The sequence below is a fragment of the Bufo gargarizans genome, chromosome 11 (assembly GCF_014858855.1).
Source record: "Bufo gargarizans isolate SCDJY-AF-19 chromosome 11, ASM1485885v1, whole genome shotgun sequence".
In the NCBI taxonomy this organism is placed as follows: domain Eukaryota; kingdom Metazoa; phylum Chordata; class Amphibia; order Anura; family Bufonidae; genus Bufo; species Bufo gargarizans.
This window is the reverse complement of record NC_058090.1, coordinates 30305201-30323678: the sequence shown is the minus strand read 5'-3', so window position 1 is coordinate 30323678 and position 18478 is coordinate 30305201. Positions and strand designations below refer to the sequence as shown.

General features: G+C 44.5%; 1 long non-coding RNA gene across 1 annotated transcript; it reads left to right on the top strand.

Annotated features, from left to right (window-relative positions):
- Positions 1 to 5254: 5254 nt before the first annotated feature.
- LOC122921531 lies at positions 5255 to 7593 on the top strand. The gene is made up of 3 exons (XR_006387033.1): positions 5255 to 5390; positions 7156 to 7321; positions 7494 to 7593. It is a non-coding gene; the product is annotated as an uncharacterized LOC122921531 (long non-coding RNA).
- The last annotated feature ends 10885 nt before the right edge of the window (positions 7594 to 18478 follow it).

Sequence of the window (18478 nt, the reverse complement as noted above, 5' to 3'; positions counted from 1 at the left end):
TATGAATCCCATGCAGATGAATGCTGCATAAATTAAAATTCCTATCTTATATTACCAGAAATCTGTAGGGAGGAAAAGCTGCTAAAAAATGCAGAACCATGTGCCTGGCTTCCCATACTGGAATGGGGGCACGTTCCTTCATGCTATCCACACATGCCCATCCCTCTACTCCCCTACGTCAACTGTATTATTTTCCTTTCGAAGCCTCTTTGTAACAGCAATACCATAGAGGGCACATATATGTTCAGACTTGCACAACTACACTACATTGCTCAACTACTCTTTATCATATTTTTTTAATGTAAACAATCTTGTGCCATATGTCGATGACAAACTTTCCATTGTATGCCAGCAGCAAGTCTAATTATTTATCAAGCTGAGTGTCGCCCCCGTGTGTTCCCATGTGATTTTCATCCACATTGCTTTCATTTTGAAGCAACCATTGCATGCCAACAGCTACTTTTCCAATGTATGGTACCAGCTGTACTCTACTTGCCTCGACTCGTTTTTGGTTTTCCACGTGGATATGTTACTCCCTCAATGTAGCAAGTAGACGATTCTCTCTGGCTAATCAAGAGTGTGGTCATGTGACCCTCATGGGACCGAATTGGCTTACTTGGTACCTCCTTGGACGTTGTACAAAAAACAGGTACTATTTTTAACGTTTGGTAGAGTCAGGTAAAAGCTATTCAGTTCCATGCAGAAAGGGGCTTAAAGTGGACCCCAGACATTGTGGCCAAGACCAGACATTTCTATGTTCGAATTGCCCAATTGGGAAATTTTTGTCCGATTGCCGTCAAGCCGCAAATACAACCCAAGAAAATGCTTTCATCGAGTCCATTTTGATTAGCAAATACGTTTTTGTCTCAACTACGTCCAATATAATTTGGACATTGTGACAACGATGCTAGTGCAGCAGTAGATCTTCCAAGCAATTATCTGATTGGTGAAGGCTAAACCGGGTGTAAAATCTAAGATTATTCTTTCTTCACCCTATGCTCCCCGTGAGAAAGGATGGACTTTACTCATCCGGAGCAGTCTTGGAATGATGGTGACAATATACCACAGCCAGAAGCATAGCCTAAAGTAGGGCTGACAACAGGATAACCAGGGGAATAGAGAGAAGTAAAGTCCAGAGCCAAGTCAGAACCAATTTTCACCTATAGTAGTATAATTAGTTGAACAATATGGTAGTACGGTATCCAGACCTGGAGGTATCTGCAACTGTTTGGTTTGTTTCTATCGTTATGCATGTATGCCCAGCATGACATGGTATGGTTTGCAGGGACAGGATTAACCACCCTGTTCCTCCCTTTTTGGTAGGTGTGGGCTGGTCCTGCGTCCTAGAGTGGAGTAAGGAAGCAGGTCCAATTGCTCCTACTCCAAGGGTCCTAGGTACCAGCACTATATTCTACTCTTCTGCGAGACCACTACTCCAGAGAGAATTCAAGAATACCATAAAAGTCGCAATTTCACTCCAGTGAGGACCATGCTTATCTTATGAGACTTTTTAATAGAACATGCGACTTTTTCATAAAATATGCGACTTTTTCGTAAAGATGTGCGACTTTTGTAAAGCTGCTTACTGACGGATAAACTGCTACCGTCAAACCACATTTATTACAGTCTTAAAGGGCCGATCATAAAACTGACTTTAGCCATATGTGAAAGTGGAGTGAGCTGTCAGAGTCATGATAAATCTGGCCCACAGTGTTTACAGATAGAGTGACCATCCACCACAGTTTTACAGACCTTGCTGTAGGTGAGTGACTATGGGTCAGACACCCATCATGTAGATAACATCTAGGCCAGACCAACTAGATAGCACATCAGAGGTGCCATCAACTGCCACTTAGACACCCACATACCTCATTATCTGGGGATAGAAATGGCATTTTCTCCAAACTACCGCTCAATGTACTACAATTCATCTTAAAAGAGAAAAGAGTAAAGAGAAACTTTTATTCTTTTACTTCTGGCCTGATTTCTCAAACCACCTTTCTTTCCACTGCACCGATCCCCAGGGAGCCTAAGGGAGTACACAATGACACAACATCTCCTCAGGGCCACTATCCCACTCCAATCCTCTGCTCTGGCTCCTCAGGGTCTCACTGCAGTATCTAAGGGGGTGCAGGGGTTGTGGATGAGACCACGGCCTTAGTTCAGTGACGATGGGTGTTGATATCTCAACATTTGACTATTTGGGAAATATGGATCTTGGCATGATGGATTTTCCATGTTCAATTTCCTTCTTTCATGTAGGATGTCTGGTTCACCCAGCTCTACTCTACTCAAGTAACATTTAACATTGGGCAGTTGGGACTGATAAGAGCATATGGAGCGACCAGACCGCAGGGGCAACACGTAAGGTGACGGTGGGCCGATGGGGGGTAGTAGTAGTTTATATTCACGGTTAGCAGAGCCTCACTGGGCTGGCGTGCAGTGATGGGGAAGACAGCACTAAATCCCCTGGGGCACTCTCCAGTACAAGGATCACTAGCCAGATGGTAGTTGAGGTGCCCTTGATGGTGTAGGTGTGTGTAGGGTGCTTTGTAGGCTGGGACCCCGAGTTGTTTGTGACGCCGGCACCGTAAGGTGCAAATGAAGTTGGTAGAAAGGATGAAGAGTCAATTGTAGTAAACAACAGAGCTTTTACTAAATCACTTGTCTTCAGGTAGTCAGTACAGTTAATTTATATATGGCAATCCAAATAGTGCTTCAGCTGTATTCCTTATAACAGGCTTGGCAATTGTAGGTTGAGGAGTTTTCCTTCTTTCTATATCTGTCTATACTTTGTCCACTGGCTAGCACTCAGGTACTGAATATAATAAACTCTTATTGTTCAGTAGCAATCCACAGGGCGGTCTCCCTAACGGCAGGCATCAGTCTTGTGCTCCAGTCTTTGGAAAGGATGCTCGCTGAAGAATTACGGTCCACTATGTCCATAGAGGCATGTGGTAAAGGATAATTCTGCACACTAATCATCCGGCTGTGTCCAGGTACTTTTAGGTTCCTCCTGGTCACTGGTGCTTGTGAAGTCCATGGGCTAATTTAGCTCTAACCTCCACTAGACTTTCTCTATATTCAGACATAGACTCACCAGTCTGTGCTGTTTTGCTGCAATACTGCTCTTGTTCTCTGTGCTCCCTTAGCCTGGCCAAAGCCAAGGGGATAAGATGGCAGCTACATTGTGGACTGGGCCTGTTCGGCAACTCCATCAACTTCCTCTCTTAACTTTCTGTTCAACTCAACTCACTTTATTAGCAAACCCTATATATATATATATATATATATATATATATAATATGAGTGGTGCCAGCACCACCTAGAGGCGAATAGATGTAATGACACTCCTAACAGCCTGTTATAGGAATTACAGCATGATACCACAATACATTAAATATGACGGTTCAAAAGTTTAAAGTGCCCACATATAACACATAGTGGGACACTGCACATAGTCAATATTTAGATGAGCTTTAATAAAGAGTAAGGCCTCATGAACAGATCTGTATAGCAAAATACGAAATGCCACCATATTGCGCCTCCATAAGGCACTGTGTTGCCCCCTAGACAAAATGGAGGATTAGTCAATAATATGTCATGTGAGTCTCCATGTGAATAAACCCCCGTCTGCCTGTGAGTAAAATTGGAGGCACCAGAAAGTATAGTATGGACCCATGTATTTATTATTTATCATACATATCCTGAACATGGCAGTGTACCTGAGGCCTAAGGGTGCTAGGAAATCCGGAATTTCTTCAAAGTAGACTGTAGCCAGTACGTTTCTTTCTCCAGAATGACGCAATGGAAGGCATCACTACATTCAGCTGAGCTAGCCCGGCAAAGTAGTAAATGACAGACTCGCTTAAAGGAGTTTTCTGAGACTTTTTAACCGATTCCCTATTCTCTGGACAGGTTATCATTATCTGATCGTTGGTGGTCTGACACTCAGGACCCCTGACGATCAGCTGTTTGAGAAGGCACCAGGGCTCCTGTGAGCACTGTGGAATTCTTGCAGATTTCCCTAGGCCATGTGACGTCACGTTCATTGGTCACATGGTCTAGGCGCAAATCAGCCCCATTGACTTCAATAGGGCTGAGCTGCGATACGGGTCACAGCCACTATACAAGGTACAGCTCTGTGCTTGGTGAGCAGAGAGAAGGCTGTGGCGCTACTGAGTGCACCAGTGATCGTCGGGGGTTCAGGGCGTCGGACCCCCACCAAAGTATAGGTGATCAGCTAAAAATCCCTTTAAACTAATGTTAACGGTAAGCTTAGCACAGTCACATATTATTGACACTGTGTCTGGGGCTTTCTCCAATCTTGATCTAGCCCCTGGAGCATACTTGCACATTCAAATGAGTATATCCAGACACTTCACAACCGTGACTACTTCATTGCTTCCAGCCCAAGGATAGAGATATGCTTCAGGAAGATTACAAAAGGACCGGGTGGCAATAACTCTCTGCAACAAAGGGATGAAACAAAGTTTTTCTAGTGCCACATAATGCATTAGAGCACAGGCCGTATAAGCAGGTGAATGGAACAATACGTGTTGTGTTCTTCACCTGGAAAATCCCTTCCCTTCTGCGGCGTGTACGAAGCACTAGGATAGTAATATATTCATTTTGCATGGATCGCTTTTGACAGAATTAACCTCTCTTGTTTAGCCCTGGGGTATTAAAAAAAATACTTCCTTTAAAGTTGAAAATGTGTAAAAGAACATCATCACCCTCCGTTCTTGGCAGGATATTACTCAGACCACTTTGCTTCGCAGCAGATGTGACTTGGCACTAATGACATCAGTAAGCCTGGCATCTTAGATGCCCTCCTCTACATATATTACACAACACGCATTTCTACCTCATTGTTTCGCCATCTGTTCTGACCAGGGCCCAAGACCAAAGAAAGGAAGAAACCAGGAGGAACTCCTGCAAATATATCATGAGTCATACGTTCATTTCGTCGTCTTTGCAGCCATTCCTGGAATAGCTGATTGACAATAAGCAGGGAAGTCATTACGGTTCCCGCCGGGGTTATCTCCTGAAAGGGGAATATGCATCTGCAAAACATAGCAGAACAGCAATTGGGAGTCGAGGGAAGGCTAGGTTAAAAGGAGCTTTCTGAAAAAAGTTAAAATACAAAAAGCAGAGACTGTGATAAAATAGCAGCCAATCATTGGCTTTGAAGGTCTTCTGCTGCATACATCTGAGAGCAGTGATTGGCTTCAGCAGTCATGTGGTTATACAGGCACGTCATCACTGCAGCTGAGGAAACACAGATCGCCAGGGAGCACCAGAGAAGCGGCTTATTTAATAGGAATTTTTGTTATCTTGGAAAACCCCTTTAAAGAGAACCTGTCTCCTCTCCTGACTTGGCTGTTTTAGTAAGTACTTGCATTCCCCATGTATTAACAATTCTAGATAGGTCATCAGCATCTGATCTGTGGGGGTCCAACATATAGGACTCTTGCTGATCAGCTGTTTGAGAAGGCCCAGGCACTACTGTGAGTGTGGTCTTCTCGCTGCTTACACTACTAGACCAATGATGTCACGACCATCAGTAGGGTGGCCTTATATTGTGTGACGTGCTCAAATATATTGGCATGGCATGACCTCAAGAGAACTCAGGGTCAGAGCTTTGGAGCATATATGAGATATAAGAACACCGATAGCAATGGAAATGAAAAGGGGTTTCCCTGACTCATTTACCTGCTCTCGCTGTCTCCGCTCTCTCCATTTTCGGGTACTGTTTACATTCGGATGGCCATGGTCACATGCACCACTGCAGCCAATGACTGGACTCAGCGGCGAGGTGGCTACAAGCAGTATGTCTTCACTGAAGACAGTCATTGGCTGGAGCGGTGTATGTGACAACACCCAAAGCCAGCTGGATGTAGACAGTGCCAGGACCGGAAGATGGAGACAGCGAAGGCAGAGCAGAGGACCAGCGCGGCATGGAGCAGGTAAGTATGAATCTTCTGTTTCAGGGGCCTGTCGCGAGGGTGTCATGATCTATCGCTGACCCTGTTGTGCCTCGGGTCAGAAGGACGCAGCGGGTGGCTACACGATCGGTTTCTCAAGGGGTCGCTCCATGACCTAATGGTGAGAATGGTTTCCGGTCCAGGTTTTCCTGCTTAGGTTTGCAATCCTTTTTGTCCCATTTAGAAATCTGTAGAATTTCATTTCAGCTGTTCTCTGTCAGCCACTCCCAGCTACTATATATTCTCCCTTTCTGCTTCCCTTGTTGCCAGATATTGACCTTCCTTCCAGATCTTCTTCTATTCTGACCTCAGGTGGACAACTCTTGCTCTGGAGCTGTTGGATCTCCAGTTCACTCCTGTTGTTGTCTCCTGTTGTTGTTGTCTCCCTTCGGGGATTGTTTGTGGTGTTTGTGTGGTTTGTCCATTCCCTATTGTTACCCTAGGTGTCAGTGGTGAGGACTAGTGCTCCCACCACCCTACTCACTACCTAGGGCTTATTTCAGGGTAAGCCAGGGACGAAGCACGTGATCGGCGTACGGGTTAGCAGCCCGTCTAGGGACGTCAGGGCAGCCAAGTGCCAGTGCTAGTCGAGTTAGGGGTCACCACTCCTTCCTCACGCTAGTGGAAGGGTACTCCTCCTCCCTCCCCTCTACGCTGCACGTCTGTTACCTTCCATCTCAGACGTGATAGGGCCAAACTACAGAAACTTGTTAAAGGGGTTATCCCATGACTAATGTAAAAAAGGAAAATCAGACATCATATAGCACATGACAATCTCTTTCTAACAAAGCCAGAACCAGCCCTGTACCTCACATGGATCCAGAGATCTCCCCATTCATTGCTCTGCTATATTTAGGTCATGCTGGCAGCTCAAGGGGACTGTCTTCACTGCCTCAGGGGGCGTGTCCATGCTCTCCCTATCACAGCTCAGGAGGCGTGTCCATGCTCTCCCTATAACAGCTCAGGAGGCAGTTTAAGTATTAAACTGAGCATGTGTGGCCATCTCAGTGAGCCGGACAAGGAAAGAAAAAAGAAAAAACAGCAGGTGGCGCTATACAAATACATTTTATTGAATAATTCAGTGGCTATTCTAAATTTTTAATTACATGCAATTACAAAAGTGCTCAGATCCAGGTGCTGGCTTGAAAACTGTAGAATTTTTTCACAGGACAAAAACCCTTTTAAGGAGAAGGCAGAACTGGCAAAAATGAAACCTATACCAAGACAAGGGAAGGTCGATGAAACAATCAAAAGTCTGACGTTTTGTGCAATTGATCAAGTTCCTATGAGATCAAGAGGTTGCGATAGGACGAAAAGACTTGCTCAGGTTGAGTGTAAGTAGATGACAATGTTGGATGCTTTAGCTCCTAGGAGTTTAAATAAAAAAAGACAGGTTGTAATTATTTTCTGTGAGCATGTAGAAGGGGTAGCTATAGTTTATTTTAGTACTTTTTAGATGAGTGATGTGGGGTGCCCTTGATATTTTTGTTGTTTTTTTTTTTTTAGGTCATTATAATTGATTTTAGGTGCTACTTCTCTGGAATCAACGATGAAGGTTATGGCCACAAGAATTGTATATACATGGACTAGAATATGATTTTATCCCAGTATTAATTGCAATTACAGTTATTATAAAATTATTTATTTTCATAGTTTTCTCCTCTTTTTCATTTATTAGGCTTATAATAGATTTCATAAAAATGTTGATAAGTGAAAACATGCCTCAAATTAGTAAACTCATATTATATAGCGTAACAATTTGAGGCATGTTTTCATTTAATTTTTATTATTTTTTACACTAGTTAAAGGGGCTAAATGCTTTTTTTATTGGTTATAATTTTCATTTTTGTGAGGTCACATAATGAATTGTTATTTTGGGTTATAAAATTATGTTTATTGACAATTTTATTCAGGTTTACTTACATCCCATTACATGCGGCTCAAGCTACTATGTAAGTAGCACCGTTATATTATTTAAAGGGGTTCTCCAGGAATAAAAATTTTTTAAATACAATTATATTACTTTATTATAAATACATTCCCAAATACCTTTAATTAGTTATAATGGCTCGTTTTGTCTAGGGAGCAATCATTAGGAGAAATAAAAGTCGTCCTATTAGTGCACACAAAACTTGTCGTAATCACACAGGAGTACAAGTTACTTCAGAGCACTGAACTAAAGAGCTGCCTTATCCTCCGCTCTGCTTGTCAAGGATTATGGTCCTGAATACTATTTAATATGATCACAGCTGAATCTCAGTAGGAATGGAGTTCATGAGGAGACATGAAGTACAGAGAGGAGGTGGGGATGTGTCCTGCTATCTGATTAGGACAGGTTTTGTGTGCACTAATAGGACAGCAGACATTTTATTTCTCCTAATGATTGCTCCCCAGACAAAACAAGCCATTATAAATTAATAAAAGATATTTATAATAAAGTATTATTTAGGTATTATTTTCATTTTCTTAATTCCTGGAGAACCCTTTTAAGCTAATTACTTTGCTATATAAGGTGCCCACCACTCAGCATCTTCTGAGGAAGCCATTTGACGAAACGCGTAGGGATCTGAGAACGACAACTATACTGCATTTTACTGGTCGGTAACGCATAATTTATTGTAGCACTTTGCCTTGACTTATTGATCGTGTTACACACAACAAATGTTAATGAATGTAACTAGAGATGAGCGAATTTAAAAAAAATTCGATCCGGCTGGTTCGCCGAATGTTTTGGAAAAATTAGCTTCGACCCGAATTTATTAGTGGCGAATTGCGTTAAAAATTTCCGGGCTGCAGAAAGCCTTTATAGTGGTGTAGAACACTGTGCCTTGCAGTAACACGCATAGGGAGTCTGCTGTGGTAGTGAAACAATACTGTGAGTCAGTATGACACGCACATGACAGGCATCGCTCTTAGAATCACTGCATACTTCACTTATTTGGGCAGTCACCGGGCCAAAACTGACCAAATAACTGAAGTATCATCTCGGCCTTACAGGTAGATGTTAGCGTCAAGAAGAAGCGCACTCCTTTTACACCGTCGTCAGCTGATTCCACATAGATGTCTATAGAACCTGTTATATTAAACGCTTATAAAAGTAGAGCCTTCCCCGGACATAGTGAAGAGGGTGTTAGCAGTAAGTTTGTGTTGACGTTACTGATTATTTTGCCCTTCCTCTGATCCGTCAGAACAATAACCCCCAAAAAACAAATCCTGTCTGTGGAGCATCTGCCTTCACTCAGTCAGCATTTGGTTAGTAATCCATCAGTATTGATAAAGCAAAAAAAAAAAAACAGGAGTGGATCTAAAACATAGATGACACGTGTGTTTTCTACCCACTCCTGCTTTTGGCTACTAATTCATATGCCAATTCTGATGGGACCATACAGGCCTTAAAGCTGCTACACAGACAGAATCCGTTGTGCGTCTAATTTTTCCTTTTTTCTGACAGATCAGAAGAAGTGTCAAATTAATGATGATGTCAGCCAGGATGAAAGCAAAAATAGTGGAGAAGGGTGAGAACCTGTGGACCTCTGACATAGTGGTGAGGTGGAAGCAGCATGAGGAGACCACAGAGTGGCCCAATGACAGTGTTTGGAGGTGGAAGCAGTATGAGGAGGCCACCGAGTGGCACAATGACAGAGTCTGGAGGTGGCGGCAGTATAACGAGACTACCGAGTGGCACAACGACAAAGTCTGGAGGTGGCAGCAGCATGAGTAGGCCACAGAGTGGCACAATGACAGAGTCTGGAGTTGGCAGCTGCAGCATCAGGAGGAGACCACAGAGCGGCACAATGACAGAGTCTGGAGGTGGCAGCAGCATGAAGAAGCCACAGAATGGCACAATGAGAGAGTGTCGATCAACCAAGTTACTTCTGGGGGAACCTGCTTGGCATTAACAGGCCTCTATTAGCTACAGACAATGACAAGCCAAAGCGTCAATATAGCTTTGAGCCCAGAAGAGTCGCGAAGTTCATCAAGATACGTCACTAAAGATTTTACCACATATAACCGCAGCGCTGACTGCAGAATACATTTTGTTTTTTGATCAAAGTACGATAAATAATTTACCACATATTACTACAGCGCTGAACACTGAATACAATTGGTTTTTCCACCGAAATACTTAAATAAAGATTTTACCGCATATAAGCATATAACTGATCACAGGGATGAAGAGGGTTTTCAGATTTCCCCCCCCCCCCCCCCACTATACAGACGTCTCAGAAATGAACCGCTGCTCCCGACAGCAGCTCTTGGGAAGGTCATGGAGCGTCCCGGTCATCCGGCATCTATTCGCTCCACTGAAGCATGATTTTGAAAGTGTGTAGAGGCCACACGGGGCCCCCACATTGCAGATTTATCCTGGAGACATCATGGAGATTTTACCACATATAATCACAGCGCTGACCTCTGAATAAATGTTGTTTTTCGACCGAAATACTTCAATAAAGATTTTACAACATATAACCGCTGCACTGACTGACTGACTGCTACCGCCGCTACTTCCGTGAACCCCTGCACCACTACTTCCCGGGTAGGTAGGCTGCTGCAAAGCAGATGCTCTACCCCGGGCACGTTTGGCTCCCGACCTCCCACTGCTGCCACCCTGCTGACTCCCAGCCATGCTTTCAACACATATAACCGCTGCCAACGTGAACTGAGAATGTATTAAGGTTGAGTGGTAAACCGGTCTCAACGATATACCGCGGTATTAATGCAGCACGCCAGACCTGCAGGGTATTGCGATTGTGAGGTCACGGTTAATGGGCAAGCGAGGGTTACTCACAGTTCTGTAGGAAAACCCTGGGCAGGCGTACAGCAGTGAAGGAGAGGCTGGCACAGGGGTCCTCTGGGGCACAATCGGTATATAGGCACCAGGCCTGATGGTGGATGAGGTGCCCTGGATGTTGCAGGTGTTTAATGTGCCTGGGGCAAGGTCCCTTTAAGAAATGTGACGCCAGTGCCTGTAACGGTGGCACACCGATTTTATAGCAGTAGTAATTGAGGAATGCGATGGTAAGGTAAACCAAACTTTGCTTTACTGGAACAACAGTTCAACTTTGTACAATTCGGTTTCAGTTCCACATTGCAGCAATAACAGTTAGCAGGCTTCTTATAACTGGCAGATAAAGTTCTTTGCAAGATACTCAGAGGGTAAAATCAACACTCCCAGACCAGGCTGCACTATTCCTCAGTTATTCTGGCTGGCTGTATTCCAAGGCCTGTATGCCCAAATGCTGACTTTTATCCTTGGTAGCAATCTTCCTCAGGTATATATCACTTGCCTTAGTTCAATGTCCCTTCGGCCCTTCAGCTTACTTGATTAGCTGGTACACTGGCTCTGCTCGTGGGAACTGCAGGTTTCTCCCAGGAGGTAAACTCTTCTCATGGGGTGACTCTTCGGAGCTAACATAGGCTCAGGAACTTCAGGCTGGCTAGACTACACTACTAGCCACCTGGACTGCACTCACTCTTCCCTGTCTGGGCTTACCTATATATACTCAGGGCTCTCTAGCTCCCTCTAACGTCTAGGAGGCTGAACTACACCCTAACAGGCCTGACACCCAGATAACACAGGGAAATGAACATAAAACATCACATTAATGCAATAGACATATTAACCCTTGTGTAGTTCCCACCTTTACCTAGTGGACACTATATTAAGAAACAGCGATATGGCGATATCTCTGTTTCCAAACAACCGCAGTATTTGGTGACGTCATAGGAGCAGTCAAATGCGTGCTGACCACTCCTAACTCTGTGTCAGCCCACCCCCTCATTGAGCATATGTGTACCGTGCATATTATTTCCTGCAGCGGCCGCCCCCAGCTCCTCCTCGCTCCCATAGTCAAGTCTCTGCCCACTGGCCGAGCACAGTGGTGCGCAAAGTAAGTCAGCAGTCCGTGTCCAAGCCAAGGTGGGGGAAGAGGAGTGAGAGACCCTAACGGCCCAGGTGTCAGAAATACAGGTTGTACTGTCTATGTCTTCTGCGGCCCTGACTCTGCCTGCAAGCTGCACTGCACATGGTGATGGCACTTGATAAACTATAATGTCTTCCTGTTGCCCCCATACAGGAGCAACAATAAGACATTACTGTATGGGGGCCACAAGACATTATTATACTGATGGCGGAGTGGTTACAAATTGTTGTCCCATACAGTATAATGTCACCTTGTGGTCCCCTTATAGTATAGTTCCTAAGTCCAGACAGTATAATGTCCTCTGATGGCCCCATGCAGTATAGTGATTCTTGTGGCCCACTGCCTAATGAGCGGCCAGCCCATATAGTATATCATTTCGCCTTGTGGCTCGCTGCCTGCCCATACAGTATATAATGTCTCCTTGTGGCCCCCATACAGTATAATATCTCCTTGTGGCCCTCAGAGCATAATGTCTCCTTGTGGCCCTCATAGAGCATAATGTCTCCTTGTGGCTGCCCCCATACAGTATACATCTCCTTGTGGCTGCCCCAGTGCCCCATACAGTATACCGTCTCCTTGTGGCTGCCCCATACAGTATAACATCTCCTTGTGGCTGCCCCAGTGCCCCATACAGTATAATGTCTCCTTGTGGAAGCCCCAGTGCCCCATACAGTATAACGTCTCCTTGTGGCTACCCCATACAGTATAACATCTCCTTGTGGCTGCCCCATACAATATAACGTCTCCTTGTGGCTGCCCCATACAGTATAACATCTCCTTGTGGCTGCCCCATACAATATAACGTCTCCTTGTGGCTGCCCCATACAGTATAACAGCTCCTTGTGGCTGCCCCATACAATATAATGTCTCCTTGTGGCTGCCCCATACAGTATAACATCTCCTTGTGGCTGCCCCATACAGTATAACATCTCCTTGTGGCTGCCCCAGTGCCCCATACAGTATAACGTCTCCTTGTGGTTGCCCCCATACAGTATAACGTCTCCTTGTGGATGCCCCCATACAGTATAACGTCTCCTTGTGGATGCCCCCATACAGTATAACGTCTCCTTGTGGATGCCCCCATACAGTATAACGTCTCCTTGTGGCTGCCCCCATACAGTATAACGTCTCCTTGTGGCTGCCCCCATACAGTATAACGTCTCCTTGTGGCTGCCCCCATACAGTATAACGTCTCCTTGTGGCTGCCCCCATACAGTATAACGTCTCCTTGTGGCTGCCCCCATACAGTATAATGTCTCCTTGTGCCTGCCCCATACAGTATAACGTCTCCTTGTGGCTGCCCCCATACAGTATAACGTCTCCTTGTGCCTGCCCCATACAGTATAACGTCTCCTTGCGGCTGCCCAATACAGTATAATGTCTCCTTGCGGCTGCCCCCATACAGTATAAGTCCAGGTTTCGTTGAATAACTTTGGTACCTGAAGTGGAAAACTTTAAAACTTGGAACAGAACTTGGATTTGGTTCTGGCTGGTAGCTCGGAATCTGTTTTCAATTTTCTCTGCCTACTTTTCCAGGGTCATAATTTTTTTTATCTTTCTGTTCACATAGCCTTAGTCTACTTTCACACTCGCGTTTTCGCGTTCCGTTTGTGAGATCTGTTCAGGGCTCTCAAAAGAGAATCAAAAGGGATCAGTTAGCATTCTAATGCATTCTGAATGGAAAAGGATCCGCTCAGAATGCATCAGTTCAGTCTCCAGACGGACACCAAAACTAAGCCAAACGGATCCGTCCTGGCACACAATGTAAGTCAATGGGGACGAATCCGTTTTCACTGACACAATCTGGCACAATAGAAAACGGATCCGTCCTCCATTTACTTTTAATGGTGCTCAAGACGGATCCGTCTTGGCTATGTTAAAGATAATACAAACGGATCCGTTCTGAACAGATGCAGATGGTTGTATTATCTGAACGGATCCGTCCATGATGGATCCACACAAAATGCGAGGGTGAAAGTAGCCTTATGAGAGCTTGTTTTTTGCAGGACAAGTTGTACTTTCTAATGTCATCATTTAATATTGCATACAATGTAGTGGGGAGCTGGAAAAAGATTCCAAATGGGGCAAAATTTGCAAAAAAAAAGCTATTCCGCAACAGTTCCCCATGTGGTAAAACTGACTTGTTACCTTCTTTCTTTGGGTTAGTACGATTACGGTGATACCACATGTATAGTTTGTCTTGCAATAAAAACCTAGAAAAAAATTTTTTTTATATCTTTTTGTCACTATATTCTGACCCCTACAACTTTTTTGTAGTTATGTGCATGGAGCTGTGTCAGGGCTCAGTTTTTGAAGGGCAATCTGTACTTTTTATTGATAACATTTTGGGGGGTGTTTTTGATCACTTTTTATAAAAAATAAAATAAAATTGTGGGAGGTAAAAGTGACCAAAAAAAGGCAAATCGTCCATTTAGTATGGGCATTTTCGCATGCAGCGATGCCCATGATGTTTTTTTATTTTTATTTACTGTTTATGTATTTTCATTTTGGGGAAAGGGGGGATGATTTAAATTTTTATATTTTTACTTTTTTTTTTTCATAGTTCCATTAGGGAACTATAACAAGCAATCATCAGATTGCTTTGCTCATAGACTCCAATGCATTGGCATTGGAGTCTATGAGGAGTATACTATGTTCCTATGGAGCCCTGCCACAGGGGATTCATAGGAACTAATGTGCGGCAGCCTCCTGTCACTCAGGAGGACAGAGGCTACTGCACACTGCATCTGGCTCCACCGATCCTCGGTCACATTTGACGACGGCATTTGAGGGTTTAAAAGTCCGCGGTTGGCATTACCGCCGTTTGTGGACATTAGACCCAGTGTCTGTTGTGTGAAACGGAGCGGGCGCCATCTTTAAAGACCCGAAATGTGACATGCTATCACGTCACATGTCGGGAAGGGGTTAGGCCTTTTTGCGAGTGTACGGGCCGTTTTTTTGTGTTCCGTATACGGAACCATTCATTTCAATGGTTCCGCAAAAAAAAATGAATGTGTTCCGTATGCATTCCGTTTCCGTATTTCCGTTTTTCCGTTCCGTTGAAAGATAGAGCTTGTCCTATATTTGGCCAGAAATCACGGGTCGTGGCTCCATTCAAGTCAATGGGCCGCAAAAAAAACGCAACACATACGGAAATGCATCCGTATGTCTTCTGTATCCGTTCCGTTTTTTCTGAACCATCTATTGAAAATGTTATGGTCAGCCCAATTTTTTCTATGTAATTACTGTATACTGTACTTGGCATACGGAAAAACGGAACGGAAAAACAAAACGGAACAACGGATCCGTGAAAAACGGACCGCAAAATACAATAAAAGTCATACGGTCGTGTGAACTAGGCCTTAAAGGGGTTGTCCAGCAATACAAAAACATGGCTACTAGATGGTATCGCAGCTTAGCCCTATTTACTTCAATGAAGACAAGCTACAAAACGGGATATCACCCATGAAAAGATGCGGTGCTGTTTATAGAAGGCAGCCATTATTTTCTAGTTCTGGACAAACTCTTTAAATGAACAGACTGCAATCTCATTGGGAACCTCTTTTCAGTTTCTCTTGAAGAGGACCTGTCAGGTCTCCTGGAATGCCCATTTTGGTAAGAACATTCATTCTACATGAAATCATTCTGGAGCATCAGTTTTCAGCATTCTGCCAGTCCTTCAGTTATTCCTCCTGGAAATGTAGAGACTAAATTGACAACTGGGTGTTACCATTCCTCTTGGCACCTAGTTGTCACATTTTTTCAGACGTTTCCAGGAGGAATGCAGAGCTTTAAGAAAAGATGCTCCATTAGTGTTTTTACATAGGGAATTCAAGCATTTAATAAAGCAGACACCAGTAGAGCCGATAGACCCATTTAAAAGGGCATCTGTCAGCAGTTTTGTACCTATGACACTGGCCGACCTGTTACACGTGCATTTGGCAGCTGAAGCCACCTGTGTTGGTCCCGTGTTCATATGTGCCCGCACTGCTGAGAAAGATGTTGTTTTAATATATGCTAATGAGCCTCAAGGAGCAACAGGGGCGTTGCCATTACACCTAGAGGCTCTGCTCTCTCTGCAACTGCCGCATCCTCTGCAATTTGATTGACAGGACCAGGCAGTGTAAACATAATCACGCCTGGCACTCTCAAAGTGCAGAGGGTGCGGCAGTTGCAGAGAGAGCAGAGCCATCAGGTGCAACAGCAACACCCACGTTGCTCCAAGATGCTCATTTGCAAATATTAAAACCTTGATTTTCTCAGCAATGCGGGCACATAAGAACATGGGACCAACACAGATGCCTTCAGCTGCCAAGCGCACATATAACAGGTCAGCTAATGTCATAGGTACAAATCTACTGACAGATGCCCTATTCTTCTTGCAGTGTCAGTGGCTTCTTCACCTAAAACAGAACACCACAATTTGCTTTACAGTAACATCTAGTTTTTGAACACTTGGCTACCCACGCTGCCAAGTAACCTGGTTTTCTCCAGTTTCAGAAGCATCAAGTCTATAGTTCGCCTATTAATTATAGGGTTTGCAGCTCAATTAAACTGTAGCTAGGTTCACACTTGTATGGAATGCATTGCAGTGTCCTACTTTTCACCATAGTGAGTAGAGACTATGAGACATAACACACGTATGTTATCATCACACATGATGGATCACTAATTACCAGAGTTAAAGGGGTAATCAACCAAATATAAAGGGGGTTTAAAATAATTTAAAAAAAGAGTCAATCACCTTATGAAGGTCCTGTCAATCCAGTGTCGCAGCTCCTGTCCCTGATGTTTCCGATTCTCACTGGACAAGAAGGGATGACATGTGGTTCCTGGTCACATGATCGCTGCTGTCAATCACTGGCCTCAGGGGGGTTACGAGCAAGACTGGCACACCACTGCAGGGGACACTTGCCAGTAACAGCAATGGACTGTTACTTAAAGGAGGTATTCAGGAATGGAAAATGATGACTTATCCTCAGGATAGGTCATCATTAGTGTTGAGTGTATCGAATCGGACGAAGTGGAATTAGATCTGAATTTCAGGATGAATTTGATTCACTGCAAAGCCGAATTTCCTCATGTTTCGAGGTAGCAAATCGGTTTAACCGGAAAGTGTAAAAAACAAGACAAAACAATCAGACTTGCCTTCTCCGTTTGCTCGCAACGGGCCGGCCGCTGCCATCTTGATTGAAGATTTCGGCCGAAATCCCATGCGTGATGACGTATGACGGGCCGGCATGATGAGGTCCTCTCAGGCCGTGTGAGATTTCGTGCCAGATCTTCAAGCAAGATGGTGCAGGCCTGTCGTGAGCAAATTGAGGTGCCATATATAATTTAATCTTTTTTCTGTAAAGCCGCGATCATGTAAAATTTGGCGAAGCAGACAAATCAAATTTTGAAGAACTTCGCTCATCTCTAGTCATCATTATCAGATTGGCGGGGGTCCGAATCTCATCCGTTACAGGGAGCTGCTACGCTCAATGGAGCTCTGGTGAGTGCAGCCAGCTCCCAGCATCTCTCCATCCACAGCGCTGTACATATTATGGCTGTTATTGGTATTGAAGCTCAGCCCCATTAATGTCTATGGGGCTGAGCTGCAACTAAGCCATGTGACAGATGTATGGTGACATCACATGGCCCAGGAAGAGGCCCCGGCACTTACATAGCGCTTCTAGCAGCTGATCGTGGTGGTGTGTGGGGTCAGGCCCCTGCTGATCTGATGTTGATGACCTATCCTAAGGATAAGGTGATCAATATTAATTAACGGATGACCCCTTTAAGCAGGAATGAGATGTCATCTTCTTCAGTCCGGTGGGGACCAGAAATGGCCGGGATGTGAACCAGGGTACTGGAAAGGGGGGACCTTAATACGTTGAGCACGGGCGTAGCTTTGGTGAAAGCAGGAGAAGTGGCTGCTTTAGGGGACCGAACTCAGAAGGGGTCCACCCAGGAGGAGGACTACAAAATTTTATTGTCAAGACCCCCTCAACAGTATTATACAATAACATTATATACAGAGACCGTATATACAGTGACATGACCGGATATATACATGTAGGAAATGGAGCAAGCAAAACTTTGATGTGGGGCCCAGTCATTTCTAGTTATGCCACTGACTTTTAGTGTTTTTTTTTTTATTGTTTTACACACACATACATGTTCTGGCAGTGGCGGATCCAGAGCCTGGTCTCGGGAGGGGCACTTCCTCTGCAGCCATCATACAGTGGGCACACGTCCGTTGCCCGGATATTGCGGACCAGCTGTTATTGCGGTCCACAATACAGGCACGGCCATGTGCAAGAGCCCTTACACATGGTAAGCTTAGATATGTGGTTCAGAAGGCAGTATTACACATGATAGGCTTAGATACAGTAGCCCAGCAGCAGGCAGTATTACACATGATAAGCTTAGGTACAGTGGTTCAGCTGCAGGCAGTATTACACATGATTAGTTTAGATACAGTAGCCCAGCAGGCAGTATTACACATGATAAGCTTAGATACAGTGGTTCAGCAGGCAGTAGAACACATTATAAGCTTAGATACAGTAGCCCAGCAGGCAGTAG